Genomic DNA, 16,000 nt, shown 5'->3' with positions numbered 1-16,000 from the left:
CGTCTGCAGGGTTTCCACACTCCTCTGAATACACTTCGTGCCTGGAACAAAATACTCATGTTTTACCTTTTTTTTCTATGACACTGTATAGAATAAGCAAAATATCCTTGTAATAATAAAAATATGGAATCAATAGGGAAGGGTGGGGGGGCAGAAAAAAAAAAAAAAAGAGCATTTTTACCATTTCTCTTTCTGGCCAAACGCTGGAGTGATTTTTTTTGTTGTTTGTGTGTTTGTTTGCAGTTTTGCAGCAGGATGAGAAACCAGGGAGGAAAGCGTTCATTGCGCCGCAGGAGCTTTCCCCCTTTTCCTTCGGCTGCAAAAACTCACCCGGTGCTGTTAATAAAAAACTAATGGCGAGAGTGCGATCCGAAGAGCCAGCCTGCTATCAGCTGAATTGCAATGGAGGCTTTCTCAAAAAATAGGTACAAAGAAAAGAATTTAGACAAATTTGCCTCTTAACCTTTAAAGATTTCCTGCCTATTCCAGTATGTCCTTTATTACATTAATTTTTTATTTAAATTACACCATTAACTGGATATGAATTTATCAAGAATACATATATTGATTTATAAAACAGTATCATTAATTATTATAATAGCTAGATGTAGCTGATATTACAAAGCCATTTAAAGGTTTTTAATATAACTTGGACATACATAGATAGATAGACATTATGGACAAGACTACAATTTAAACTGGCTACCAGCAGTTAATGAAATCCTTGATTTATCTTCTCATTTAGAGATTGATTATATTGTTGCTTTGTAAAACTATTTATTTTATGCCATTTTTCAAAGGATGTCTCAATAAAAGAAAAAGATAAATAAAATATCCAGTCAAGTCTCAAAGCATATTTTGGTTTTTCTTTTTTAATGCTGCTGCTGATAATTTATTACAAGTTTGGAGTCTTGTCACCTTCACGAAGAATTGGCTTTCCTGATAGAAGCTCTGTTTGCAAATGAACAATTTCATATATTTGGATTAAAAAATAAAAGAAGAAGAAGGAGAAAAAAAAAAAAAAAAAAAAAAAAGAGGCTTGTCTTCCCAACAACATCGTGTTTATTTCCTAAAAGAAAACCCAACAAAATGCCTTTCCGGCATAGATTTCTTAGGCATATTTCTGTTTAAGCTGTGGAAAAATGGGACTTACCCTAGTGCTGCAAAGCAGTCAGTCATGGAGAACATTTTGATTTAAAATGCAATCTGAAGAGAAGAAAAAAAAAAAAAAAAAAAGAAGGAATGATATAAACAAACAGCACACCACTTTCAAGTTACTCCTAAAATGTTCCTAGCTTAACTAATACATTGAAAGTTTAAATCTTTACACATTGTTCTTGAGGGGCTATGTCTCTTGACTCTTTATTTATATCACTTATTCTTGTCTGGCAACATATGTTACCGATTTATTATAGTATTTTTTTTACTGTTAGCCAGACAAATGTAAGGGCTAGCTGAGGAGGGGTAGTTGCATCTGATGAGTTTAACAATTGCAGGGCATCCTTTAGGGGTAGCCAATGGGCTCTTTTGAAGCTATAATACTCACCATTAACCATTTTCATGCTGACATATTTTTATTGTCAAAGTTGGGGCTTCCCCTGTCGTCAGCCTCTTTTGTTTTCCATGGCCTCACAAGCAAATCGAATGGGTTGAGAGCCGCTCATCCAGCAAGGGCTTTCGTAGGCACCTCAAACTGCGCTTGCGGAGCTCGGCATGTCTGCATAGTGGCCCTCCCCCCGCAATGAATAAAGAACAATTCGTAAGAAAAATAATACTCAAAAAATGTAATTCTATAATACATGAAAACTGCAAACAAATACTAACCATAAGCACTCAGTTTTTCTCAGTGCCATTACTGACACCAAAAGCTAACAACGAGGAAGACATCCCCATCAAGACAACCCCCCGCCCCAAATTCTTATTTTAAATGGACGCACCAACAGCGGAGGAGAAGCCGCGAGGACAGGTGGATGTTGTGTTTTACACGTGGCATTTTTAGGTCACCCATTCTGGGGTTAGAACTTGAACTCTCCCCACCTTTCGCTTCCTACTCAGCTTCTCTCCTATCTCCTTGTTCAATGCCAACAAGTTCCTGCAGCTCCCCTGGAAACCGTACCCCCGTTTGCTGTTTCACTGCTGGAGCCCCAGTTCCAGCTTCTGGGTGCCAAGAGGTTCCTACAAGCCATGGGGATGTAATTCCTAACGTAAAACCACAATCACAATTTCCAGCCTTTCGGTGCTAGATCAGACCATTACACCTACCAGCATGTCCTACCGTCTATGAGACACCCAATGTGGGATGCTCAAGAGCCCTGCTCACCAAGGATCTCCAAAAGCAGCCTGTAGGGCACACTCCAAATTTCCTGCTGTTGGGAATTCAGTCAAACCTTTGGGATGGGAGACAGCTCCGAAAAATTTGGTTTAGTTTCCCCTGCATCTTCAGGAAACAGGGGGAAGAGGCTGTGCAAGGCTAACACAAGACCATAGGTCCAAAGGAGTGACCTACTGGGGAAAAAGATACAGCAAGCAGCATTTTGGGTGGAATATGAGGTGTTCCAGGTACAATAAAACCAGGAATTGCAACTAAACTCACTGGGTTCCCTTGAAGGGGGAGGCTGGGTTGGTGGATTGGGACATGTCTCCCGATAGCACTGGTGGGTCCTTGACAAATACCATGCAATACAGTTTTTACTGGGACAAGAGGGAAAGAGAAGTGCTGCCGTGGTTTTTTTTGTTTTGACTCAATAAAAGTTCAGTTGTCCCAGGATAATTTGCTTGGGTTTTAAATTAAAAAAAATGGCCAAACATTCCCTCTACTTATTATAGGGGTTTTTGAGAAGAAAGCGAACTTCCTAAAGTAGGTCTGGATTCAGCAGCATGCAAAAAACTTGCATGGAAATGAAGATTTTTCTTTCTACTATCATTTTTCTATCACATGGAGCTAGCCTAACTTTTTTAATTATTTATTTTTATTTTTTTCAAATGCCATTTTAATTGTACTTTGGCTGACCTCCTGCATTGATTTGCACAGAGCGATCCTTTGGAAGCAAATCTCACCCTCCTGAAAGCCAAAGGAATGGGCACAACAAGATTTCGATAACCGAGGGTTTAGAATCTTGACTTTTCCCACTTCTGAAAGGTTTTGTTTAGGCAGGTGTCCCTAGTGTCCTGGGCAAACATCAAATATTCAGTGGCATTGTGGATCCACATCCAGAATCATGTGGATTATTACCTATTTAAGTTTCTATTGTAAGGACATCGCTGGCAACTTCATAATTAAGCTAGTAACCTCCCTTAAATTTGTTTATCCCCCTGCAAACCTATTTTTTTTTGGCTGGGGAGGGAGGAATGGGGAGCGCGGCTCGGTCTCTCAATCACTCTCTGTTTTGTCCATCACCTTGGTTTCTTTCCCCTGTTTTTGACCTGCACTTTTTCTGGATCAGACACTGGCAGGTTGAGAGGTAATAAGAACCAGATGGACATAGTGCAGAAATTGCCCAAATGGGTACGAGAATGTGGGGAGCTGTCAGGCATGGAGAGAAGCTGGAATTTTTCAGCAATAAAATGGGATTTATCGCCACTCTACCACAGTCATTGCCGACAACCGTTTACCTTGACAGAAACCCCATTCCAATAGGCCACGCCGATGCAGATTTTTTTTTTTTTTTTTTTTTCCCAAAGAGTGATGATTGGTATTTGTTCTAAGGCTCAAATGGCCTGCACTAAAGGTGAAGCATTAGGCCAAAGTCCTGTATTCCCTACTGAGGCAAATGAACCTGCTAAAATAAGTTCCTTCCACAATAGCTGTGTAATTGAAACCAGAAAGTGAGAGAATTTGATAAATTGCTTGACCCTGAAGGAATGTTCAGGTCATAAATTTTCATTGCATTTTTTTTGCTTCTTTTTTAGAAGAAAAAAAATACTTTTTTTTATATATATATAGATATAGATTATGTTTAGTATTTGTCTCTAAATTCCAACTAGCTTCCAGATCATTAGCCATTACTTTGCCAACCTCTCCCCACAGGCAACTATTACCAGGTTTAGAGTATTCCTACCTACACCTTCTTAGGAGGGCTGAAGGACACAAAATATTCACAAATGGCAGCACTTACACACTGCCGCTAAGGAATCTGCCACATAAAGCACTAACAACCTGAAACGGAGAGTTTAGCAAGTGCAACCCCTCTAGAAAGATGAAATAAATAAAAGAAACCTCCACACCAGTACTGTACTTGAAGAACGATGGAGTAAGAAAAAGGTCTGCAAATCATTTACAGGGAATCAAACATTTATTGCTATTCTTACCTTTTTTTTTTTTTTGGCTTGTTTTCCTTACTTAGAAGCGGTGCTGCCTTTTACTTGAAAAAAAGAAAAAAAAGATGATCAGTATTTTATTGAATAATAGGTACAGCTGTCCCTTCAAGCTCAAAAGACAGAAACAAACCCTAAACCCCACAGTATCTTATTGTAGAAATACACACCTCAAGAATAAATTAATATATAAATAATAAAATAAAAAAAAAATTAAAATTAACAAATTAAAACCAAGAAAAAGGATGAGAAAAATTAGGAGAATAACCAGCAAGGTAAAACATCCAGCCACGCTCCCCTCTCTGCGCTTGCAACCGTCAATAAATACAGCCATGCTAAAATAACGAGCTAAGAAGGAACCGAGGGGAAATGTAGAAGTAGTTTGGTTTTGTGTATGGTTGGGGTTTTTTTTCCTGCAGTAGCAAAATTTACTACTTTAACTGTAGCAGCTTCTGCTTCACAACCGCTTGAAGTGCGCTATCGTATAGTAACTGCTTTGTATAATCTTGCTCATTCCCCCCCCGGCCCCTGCTTTGAATATAACATTTCAGAGGCAAAAGTCTCATTCTCACACTTCAATAAGGCGTTACACTTTACATAGCCATACAAACTTAACCCAACATGAAGCGAGTTAAATAATCATTAGCGCAGTAACCCATTGCTATCAAAAACTTATTGGTCCTCTAAATTTTAAATTAATGGCCTGTCTCCCTTGCTCCGTGTGTGCGTGCGTGTGTCTGGTTTTCAGCCCCTTCAGTGCGAAGTCATAGATGTTTTATCAGCACGTATTAGACGATTTGCATTATTGACATTTCAATTTAAAAATTAAAAAAAAAAGCACAGGGAAAAATAGTTCCTGCTGAGTTGGTTCATCCCTAGACCCCTGATTCTTAAGTAACTCTTCCGAGTGTTAATTAGCAGCCAATATTTGGCAAATCGACTAAGAAACGCACTCTGCTCCTCTCTAGCCAGGTTGTTCTAGCTCAAATAAGTTTCCTTAAGAAAGCATGGAAAAGAGAAGCTAAAGAAAAAAAAAAATAATTGAAACGATGCCCCCATAAAATCCTAGCAAAAACCTCAATAATTTATACTCACTTTTTCTTTTTGGAGAAGTCAAGTAAAACTACGGTGGGGTTTGGACTTTGGTTTTTTGCTTTTTAAGGGACTTTTTTCCCCCCCATAAACTTTCTGGCCCAAATCCCCTCTTTCCTTTTTATTTCTTTGAGTCTCAAAGTAATTGCTAGTCGTTTTAAGACAGTTACTTATCCAGAGAATGAAGGAGTATCGGCTGCATTTCAATTAGAGAAGGAAAAAAGATAAAGACTTGGAACGTAACCGAAAAATGCAAAGTGACATATTAGGATGAGAATTTTCATCTGTTGCTGTATAAATATTTTAATAAAAGTTCTAAAATAATGTGTCTGCCTCCTGCTCTATAAAAGAGAGGGGATTATGAAGTGCAAATGATGCAGCTTAGATGTATAGATCCGACCGGGATTTTTCACCATTAAAGAGTCTCATCGTGCCTCTCCTCCAGAAGTTGGTTTTAGAGCTGTTTCAAACACCAAAAAGTATAAATCTTGTAAGTATAAATAAAAGATGACCGGCGAGCGGCTTCAATCACTAATATTTTTTGCAAACTAACGTTCAGCTGATGCAACTCGATTTTGTTTTGCATCGCATTAGTGTCACAGTGGCAATGACTGGCCTTTATTCACCAACCCTTTGAGTCAGCACTTTGAGACATCTTTCAAATTAGGTCATACTGCAAATTTGCCGCTGATACAAAGGTTGATTAAGAGAGCTTCACAATTTTAAAGGGATGTCGTGTGAGGAGAATTAAGGTCTGGATGATAGTTCCAGGAAATGTGAGGCCCTGTAACTACATGGAAATAATGTATGGGCTCTATGGGGAAAGAACATATTTCCTCGGAGCGCTTGAAGTAATACTCATTTACAATTTAACCAAGCCTTTTCCCCCCCTCCCCGTTAGGGAAGAAATCGTATGATGGGTCTCAAAAACAAGTCATGAATTACAGCGCGGAGGCAGCGAGATGAGCCCTGCTCTCCTCTTGCCGAAAGTCAATCCCCCCCTCTCCACCCCTTTGATCTCGGAAAAGACCTATTCCTCCCCCCTCCACCACCAAAGCATCTCGGCTCCTGCTTTTCCCCCCGTAAAAACAACCCTGTGTCACAACGGGCCCCTTTGCCCATCGTGTAGCAACTCCAAGGCGAAGCCAAATTGCCGTGTAAACTTCCCTAGAAGAATTGGAGGGGATGATCAGAAGTGACCACCAACTAGGGTGGCCACAGCCAGGCTCGCGAACGACTCCAAGCCTGATTTAGGCATCTTAATGAAGTGGCCACAGTTTCCCCCCCAACTCCCTCCCAAGTAAAGCAGAGAAAGGGCAGCAGCTCCTCTTGCTCCGGGGTCTGAGCACGCAGGAGAAAGGATCTCGAAGGGAGCTGCCAGTTGCCGAGCGCTTCTGGAAACCTGGCCACTTCATTTTTGATGGCTAAGTGGGAAGCAAGATGAATAATCTCTTTGAAGGGGAAGGCTGACATTTGTTGGGAGGTTGGACCCAAACCTAACATTTTTGTGGCACCCGGCGACTTTTTTTTTTTATTTTCCAAACGTTCTCTCTTTGCAGGGAATAATGACTTGTGAGGAGCCGAGAGCTCCTCTTAATTGGATGTAAGTGGATAAAAGTCAACTGCCAGCTTCATTTTCGTTTAAATCTTTGGCCCACTTGACGATGCAAGAAGCTTTTATTAATGTTAAGTTTGCCTAATGCATCGATACTCAGGATGGGGGGCAAAAAGGAAGGATTTTGGCCGCAGCTACACTGAAAGCAGCATTTAACTCTCCTGTCACTGAAATGAGAGTCCCTCAAGTTATCTTTTCTACGCTCAGGAATATTACCATGATTTAAGAGTATAGCAGCAGTGAAATAAAACATAAACAATTTAAAACCAGAGCCCGAAGAGAGATTTCTCGCGCTATGAATAGCCATGAAAGCCAGAAAAATGTTTCGCATTCCCTTTTGTATTTCCCTTCGTTTCTTTGCAGCGGAGTCCCTGAACTTGCATTTCTACCATGGGCAGCTGACTTTACTTCATGTTTTTGATGTTATGATCACCCGCAGACCTTTCCATTCTCCATATGTTTCTGGATTCAGTCACTTCACCCACAGCCCTCCCTGACAGTACAACACCTCAAATCCCCCGATGTGGCAAAGTCTATTTTATTCCCAGTCGCTTTCAATTTACCTCCCATGTTTCTCCGAAGGGCTTAGTTGAATGTGATTTCTGGGACCAAAAGCAACGGAGGGGGGAAAGTGGCAGGCCACAAATGAGAAGGTGGCCCGTGCCACTGCCAGGAGTTGCTGGGAGTTTCAAAAAGAACTGAACTAGGACCGTGAGCTTGATTTTAATATTTCAAGCTCCATTCACACTTTGGTTCCCTTAACCCTGTTCTACCAGGTAAGAGAAAAATTGAAATGAAATCCTAAAAACGTAAGTAGTAAATGAGATTTAAAGATGGGAACAAGAGAGACAAAAGGTGTATGTCTACTGCATCAGCCTAAACCCCTCTGCAGAGCTAATTTGGTAGGTGAGGTCTATCTAACCTACCCCCGCCTCCTGCCCTGCGGAACTCAGCAGGAGCTGCAGGGAGGTCGCTGCTGCTGCTGCTGCTTCTGGTGCTCCTGCCCATCTCCAGCACCCATGAATCAGGCAAGAAAGGAAATGAACTCACGCCAGAGTGACTTAAACCAATTGTGGGAAAACAAATTGGGGTTCCTTTAAAAGAAAAAAAAAAATCCTACTGCCTTTTGAGTCTTTGTGGGGACACTGAGAACATGCTTCCAAGCTCTTTTGTTCTGCCCTAAGGGATGGAAAGCTGCTCTTAATACAAGAAAACAAAGCCCTCCACTGCCACTACCAACAAAAAAAAGAGCTGAAACGCTTATGAACACTTTGCTCCGGGCGCTGTGGCAGTAAGGAAAAATCATTGCAGCCATCACAAGACTTGGCAACACCAGGGCCATGCCAGCAGAGCGCTCTTCCCCATTACTGTAAATCACAGGCTGAGCGCAGTTTGTTGCGAAACGTCCATTTGTGGCTCCTTGAATACGATAAATAAAACCACCATCCCTTGGTGCACTTGACTAGCGCTTGTGGAAGCGAGGGGGAAATTCACACTTCTGCCCAGGGTCAGGACAGGGGCCAGCTGATGAATCAGGGTGTAGCTTGGTGGGAGCAATTCACAAAGAGGAGCTGCAAATAAATGTGGGATTTTCTATGCCTCCATCCCCATTTGCACAATTGCTAGGGCTGAGACAACCACTTTACTCATTTTAAGCGTTGCAGTATCAAGTATTTTGAGAGGCTGGGGTGGGTTATGGGGGTTTTTTTTGATAGCAAGGTCCCCACCTGGACCAGAGCTGAACATACACAGCCAAAGCAAAGCTCGAAGTGGTCCCTGGGCTGGGGCAACGTTGAAGCAAGCTGCAGAGGGTAACGTTCACCTTAAGGCAAGGAGCCAAGTGCCCACATTACAGCTACCAGCCCTCAGTGCTGCGGGGCCCCGCTTCTGCCCAGCGAGGATGGTATTGCTCAACGCTTCCCTCTGGGAATCCTTCAACAGGCACATTTTAAAACAGCTTCTGCAAGCTATCAGCCACCGGCCCTCATGCCAGGAAAACTCACACGGACGCTAATGGAAATGGGACACAAGCAGGGAGCGGAGCTGGGTGGGTTTAGATTAAACCATGCACGCATTTCATCGGATTGTTCCTGACCCACTGTTGCTTTTTCTCTGTTTTCAGCCATGCAGAGACCCGGCGGAGGGGCAGTGCGATGGAGCTGGAGCCAAAACAACTCTGTAAATAAGACCAGCTCTGAGACCTGCCGAGCACTCTTCGAATGCGGCAGGCAGGGCTCATTTCCTACAGGGCTTGGCCACAAACATTCCAAAATAATCAATTCGAAGCCCTCTCCTTGCTCAGAGCTGCTCTCCTTTTGTGCATACCAGGCCAGCTGCATATTTACGGACAAGGCTGGAGGTCAGACCATTTCATTCGCCGCTCCGGCCCCTTGGCCGGCTTTCGCGCAGCCAGGTCGCCAGCTGGCGGGTAGCACCTCTCCCCGCCGCGCCGGGAGCACGGCATCCTCCCAGCGCCAGCTGGCTTTCGGGGACGCCGGCAGTGACAGACCCACGGTAAACCAAACACACCCAGGGCCCCCCCTACCCGAGTCACCAAGCTGAAATTAGCACGGACCTTCACATGGGGATGTTTAGGCAGAGCGTTACTTTGCAGAGGATAAAAATCCATAATTTGAGTCCTTTTCTCCTTCCCCATCAGCTTCACAACTCAAAGTCCCCTTTGATAGGATTGCTCCCACCAAGCCACACAGGCCAGGACCCCATATACAAATCTATACGATAAGCCCCTACATCTTCACCAGTAGGTCTCGCCTGGAAATAAGCTTAAACTTCACGTAAGATGAGGAAGAGCCAAGCAGTTAGGGGCAGCCAGTTAGCTCCACCAGCTCCGTTGAGCAGATGAGAAAAAGCACCTAATTAGCTAAATTTATTAATATGCTGCTTTTCTTTTTTTTTTTCAGAGAGGATACAGCTACATTATAGAGGTGAAACATGACTTTTGATGATCAAGCAAGCAGTGATTAAATAAGGTTAATCCTCATTTTATATGCTAATAGGATATTTATAATCTCAACTGCATATCCAATTTAGCTATTTTATTTTCTGTTGTTAAGAAAGTATTTCTTATTAGCGAAAGAGAATACCCCTATGTTCACTGCAGATGCTATTTTAATTGGGCTCAAGTGCATTGTGTGTAATTAGTCCACTTCTCTAATATTTCATCTATAATTACACCATGAACAATGTGCTTAAATTTCAGAAGGGCTGCCAGTTTAATTTTTTTATTTTTTTTGTTAAATAAAACTGCTAATTAATTGGTGACCCTTCCCACGGACAAACAATTCGCATTGTAGCCCAGCCCCAGGGCTCTCAAAGGACCATATTTTCAGAAGTTTGAACACCTCATTTTGACACACCACCTCTGATCTAACAGACATGAAAGTACCCACACCACCCACCTGGCTTCACCAGGACCACCATTACAAACCTGCTCCCAAGGTACCGCAGGGGCACACGTGACTTCAGTAGCAATTTTAGGTGATGCCGGCTACTGAGAACAACCAAAGAGAATTAAATAACTGGATGTTGTTTCTTCTCACCCACTGAATAAATCATGTCCATGGTTTTAGAAGGGACAGCCATGTGGTGGATAGGGGAGCACTTCCATCCTCCATCACAGTGGCCCAGCTTCGTAACGGAGAAATGAGAAAGAAACAGCACTGAACGCGATGCAGGTGAACATGTTGTGATGCCATCAGCAGGACTGAAAGGACAGCTCTAAAATGCATACTCCTGAAAATGTCAGGACAAGGTGCTGTTTGGAGGCTGGAGATCAAGCTGAGCTCTCTCAGAGGAAGGTAGGATAATGTGCAAGACAGTGCCCACGTCTGCCCTTGGTTAGCCCATCACAGGGCTTGCAGTCAATGGGACCTCATTACTACCAGCATCTAATAATTTATGACAACCACACAGAAAGGAGAGTCCTAGAAAGATGCAAAGGACACACACAACTAGCCTTCCTACCTTTGCCTTTCTAAAAACAACCTCAATTCAGGGAGAAAAAGGTATTGAATCACACAGAAGACCCTTACCCAAGAGGACAGAAACCTCCCGCACCTTTTCACGGTTCCCATCCCAGAAATTAAACCTTTCCATGGGCAGTGGAGTAGGCAACTGGGCTGGCTGGTGGAAAAGGGCAGTGCCTTTACCACTCAGAAAGCCTCACAGTGTGTAGATGAAGGTGGTGGGCCAACACATCTTCTGCAGAAGACAGGGGTGAGGAAGAGACAAAGCCATGCTCCCTAGCACTGGAGATCATGGTAAGTACGGGATGGACCCCCTTTGAGGCATCCCAGGACCATGTTACAGGTGCGCTACCATACCCTCCTCTCCTAAAGCGCCTCCATGAAAAGCCAGGTTGGCTTCAGGCTTTTCTTCTCCCTGGGGGGTGTGAAATTCTAGCTGTTATTCGGGGAAGGGTGAATTATTTTTTTTTTCCAAAAAAAAAAAAAAGCCTGACCTCTTCCCATCTGCTGGGGAAAACCAAATCGCTACCAATCTGGCTCTGATGTGAACGAGCTCCTTCTGCAAAGAAGTTTATTTTTCAAAACAAGCATGCCTGCAAAACACTGTTTATTTAAAACACAGTATAAATGCCAGTAACCCAACATGCACAGGGAACAGCACCCGGAGGTCTCCCGCTTAGCACTTGAGAGCTATTAAGTAAATCAGGGGAAAATTCCTCAGGAAATGATGGGGTTAGGCCTGATGGGCATCCCCATGTGATTAAATGCAACTTAATGAGGTCACGGGTGACAGATTTGGGCGCAGAACTGTTTAAACAGCATGCAAAAAAAAAAATATATATATGTTCATAGCAGACGGGGGATAGGATCAAGGCTGCTTGTGTTATCCCATAGTGCAAAAACACCCCAAAAAGGGAGGCTTTTGTCCCAAGGAGCGTCCACTCAAACAGCAAGGCAAGAGGGGATTGGGAACTGCAACAGAAAAGGTGGGCATGGGGGAAGAACAAGCTCACCTTGGTCAAGACAGAAAAAGCGATCACTAAGACGTAAACAATTTCAGCATTCTGGGATTTATTTCTTTTTAGTTCAGAAAACAGCAGAAAAACCATGATGGTGGTGGTTTGAGAGACCATAAGGGACCAAAAAAAAGCACTGAATTCCAGCACACACAAGCTTTTCACGTCCTTCCTTAACATCTTATGCCACTGAGCAAACATTACAGGGGCTCTTGGCTAGGAATGGTCTGGGTAGTGTCATGAGTCAAGGATGGCCCGGCATCACCTTGATTCCTTAGAGGTTAGAGAGGAGGAATCAGGTCACAACACTTCATTTTCACCCCACCCCCCCAGCATCTCTAATAGAAAATGGTTGCCTTGATCGAAGGAGCTAAATTCTGCAGGACTGCAGGATAATTACATTGACTTCATCCCAGCACTTGGGTTTTGCTGATACGTCTGTCAAGGACAGGAGGGGATTCTTGGTGTCTCACGGCCCCTGCAGCACTTGCTGAAGTAACCCACCAACATTCACACGAGAGGGTCTTCTTACACCCCCCATGACTGAATTGCCAGGGAAAGAGGGTCCTGGCCAGCATCCCACCAGCAATGGGGCAGCTTTGTGGAGTGATGAAAGGGAATTTTTGCCTTTGTCAGCCTTAGTTCACGGCCAAAAAGGCTTTCCATTGTGCTGTGTTGGCCAAGAGTGACCCACTGTTCCTTCCCAAATAGTAAACGGATGCCTAGAGGTTCTCGTGTGTGGTCAACAATGATGCACTATAACCTCCCAGCTGGCAGCAGCCCCCCTTCTCTATTTATTGTGCTATATTAGTAGTCATACAATTCACCTGGTGGACTGACTTGCATTCACTTGTGAAGAATGAAGATTTTGCCAGTTGACTATTTTTTTTAAAAAACTGGAACCCATATTAGTAGGAAAGGGAAAGGCCAAAGGGAAATTATTGCTATTTCAGACAGCAGCATAAATTTTCTTCCTATTTTTAACCTAGCTTTTAATTTAATAAGTTTTATGACCCTTATATTAAGTACATATGTTTTACAAGACATTGTGTCCCTTGAGTCACCCTGAATTTGCTCTACTATAGCAGAGTTAAATGAATGAATACTGTGTTTCTGATTTCAGCTCACCCCCTATTTGATCCTTATATAGTCAATAAACCTTCATAGAAGCATGGAGCAACTGAATTAAGCAGTGTGCCAAAGCTGTGTTCAGGAACTCTCTGTTAGACTTTAAAAGGGAATTAGTAAATTGCTATTCTCTTATTTGGAACCTACTACACCACTGCCAGGTTTCCCATGCTGTTTACACGGAATAAATAGTGATACCAGTAAGACTCTTGAAGTGATATATATATATGAAATATATATATTGCCAATTTAATTTTCCATATGATAATTTAAAAGGGGGAGTCATGTTTGCTTTGTTTTTTAATTTGAGCCTCCCAGCCCCTAAAACTTAACTGATTTTTTTTTCCTATTGCTCTCTGGAAACTTTGAAGAGCAAAAAGCATTTAATCAGCCCTGCACAGGTTACGGACTATTCCCAAACAAATGCAGTTTTGGAAGGAAGCTGGGAGATCTTTTCAGAATATAAACATTTAAAACAAAGGCCAAGTCTGCTTTCCCAATGTAACTAATCCTTTCATTGAAATTGGGGCATATAGGTTAGTAGGTGACTGCAGAGTCATGCCAAAAAAGTTAATGCCTGCTACAAATGGAATATAAACCAATTGGAAGATCAATTGTATCACCCAAAGTAGATCCCTTTACAAAACTAAGCCCCCCCCCCAGATACTCAGTGCCTGCAGAGAAAATAAGCATGCACCAAGATTATTCTTGTTTGGGTGCATTTAGACCATTTATTTAAGTAATACAGTGGGGCAGCTTTTCACAACAGGTTTGAAATGGTGGCAAAACACAAAGATTAGAAAGCGATCGTTGATATTTGCTCCACAGCGGGAAGCATGAGTTATTGATTGGCTTTGTATCAGCCTAGCATTCCTTTTTAATATAATAAGATTAGTTTAGAAGGGTGTTTTATAAATCGGTGGTTCTAATTTGATTTGAGTACTGGCTCTTAGTGACTTGCCAAAGTTCACTAAATATGCAGAGTATAGTATATGCACTTTATCTTTGTGTATTAGCTATGACATAAACACAGAGGGGAAAAGTCAAATTTTATACATCAGAAAATGGGTTTGTTGCCAGACATTATAACATTGCGTATTTAATTTAACTGATGTATGTTAAAATGGGAAACCAAATTCAATGAGCTGTTTGTTTCTTTCTACAGATACACTTACATCAATGACCTCTGAGGACACGACCTTAAAATGTAACTAGATGTTTAAAAGAACCTCAAAGATCTATATAAGACATTAATGTTTGTGTCAGAGGGCAGTATACAGGCATGTATATACTCAGCTGTCTATATGTCGACTGCTATATTTTTTATTGTTACAGGAAACCGGCCAAAGTCCCAAACAGGAAAATTATCAGCTCTTTTTTTTTTTTTCTTTTTGGCATGGTCCTGTTTAAGACTAAAGGCATGACCTTAAGTTAGAACATATTTTAGCCCCGATCAGTAACCATTTTGGCACCTTGTGCGTGTTTTTAAACGCTAGCCCTTCTTGGGGAGCGCATGGCCCCTGCAGAGAGCTGGAGCGGTTCGGCACGGTGCACGGAAGTGCACAGCCCCGTGTTTGAGGACTGGCATGTGGCTCCTAAAAGGAGGAAGCAACAACCATTTGAGCCGGGCACCAGGAACTCCTGGTCACTTCTCCAGGGACAAACCAACGTCAAGTTCTGCTGTCTGTCAGGATTAAGTGCCTGTTTGCTTTTTCACTAACATGTGGTTTGAGAACAAAGCCGCTCAAATCTCCTCCATTCTTAACAAAGCATCTCAAATTGCTGAGTAAAATTCCTTAATCCCCTCGTCTTAATCTGAAAACACCAACGCCACATGGTAACACTGAGGTCTCTCTTTGTCCGCCATAGAGCGCCATTGACATCAATGTTTGATTTGGAGCTAACTTTTTCTGCAGGCAGCCTATTATCAGAGGGAAACCCCAGGTGCTGTGTTCTCAAAGCAGGCCTGTCCAAGTAATTTTTCTTCCTCATGTTTTCATTCCAAATGAGAAACCAAATACAAAGCAAGAAGAGCGCAAGCTGGCATAGATTTTCACTTCCATAAACACGTGTGGTAAAACACAAGATGAGCTTTTCCATCGTGAGAACCACGAGGAGGGATGCAGCAGCTGAGTTGTCTGCATGCTCCAGAGGTCAGGCTAGAAGAGACAGTGGCTCCAAGTTAACTGCAACACGCTCTCCCACCAGTACCAGCAAGCAAACCCGGTCTAGAAAGTTAAGAAAGCAAAACCTGTGATCTGAAGAGGATTGCACTGTGGTAACCTGGCACAATGAAGAAGTCTATGTACCAGGTGGCTTGACCACAGTGCATATCTGTAGACATCATTCTTACATAAAACTTAGCTCTCATCATGGTCAGTATTTTCCTGCTATCACTTAACAACAACAAAAAAAAAAAATCAAGTCCCAAATTCTGTTAGAAATGTTACAGAGCTCACAACTTACTCGCTCTTCAACCATTCCTCCTACTATTATTCCTGCTCTCCTATTGCTTTCTTTTCCTACTGCATAGCCAGTGTCAGTTTTAACTGCCCTGTCCCAAGGGGGTTAGATCAAAGGTCTGCCTGGCCAGCAGTAATCGGAATTGGGTGGCCAGGGAAGAGCAGAAGTGTCAAACAACAGCAACACTTTCCCCATGCACTGTCCTGGTCCACTCTTTCTATGATAGACAAGATATGGGCAAAGTTCTCCATAAGGCATTGGCCAATCAAAGATGCAGAAGTTTGCCATGTAAAACTCAGGAAAATGGGGAAAACGAGCGGGAGTTTTCACTTCAGTAGACTTTTTTCCTTTTCTTCTTGCTGATTTCAATCAATTAATTTGAGGTT

The 16,000-nt window shown here is 42.5% G+C and overlaps 1 long non-coding RNA gene across 2 annotated transcripts in view; it reads right to left on the bottom strand.

The window, feature by feature from the left end:
• LOC141740472 (uncharacterized) overlaps window positions 1–16,000 on the bottom strand; it is a 45,142-nt gene that overhangs the window by 11,130 nt on the left and 18,012 nt on the right. The window contains exons 2-3 of one of the 2 annotated variants that reach the window (XR_012586050.1): window positions 4,309–4,361; window positions 1,154–1,206 (exon numbers count right to left, since the gene is read on the bottom strand). This is a non-coding gene — a long non-coding RNA (uncharacterized LOC141740472). Of the gene's footprint in view, window positions 1–1,153; window positions 1,207–1,546; window positions 1,727–4,308; window positions 4,362–16,000 lie in introns of those variants that run through there. The other variant, XR_012586051.1, reaches the window with a different exon arrangement.

Source organism: Larus michahellis, chromosome 3 (genome assembly GCF_964199755.1).
Source record: "Larus michahellis chromosome 3, bLarMic1.1, whole genome shotgun sequence".
Taxonomy (NCBI): domain Eukaryota; kingdom Metazoa; phylum Chordata; class Aves; order Charadriiformes; family Laridae; genus Larus; species Larus michahellis.
Note: the sequence above shows the minus strand (reverse complement) of the source record. Positions and strands in the feature narration are given on the sequence as shown.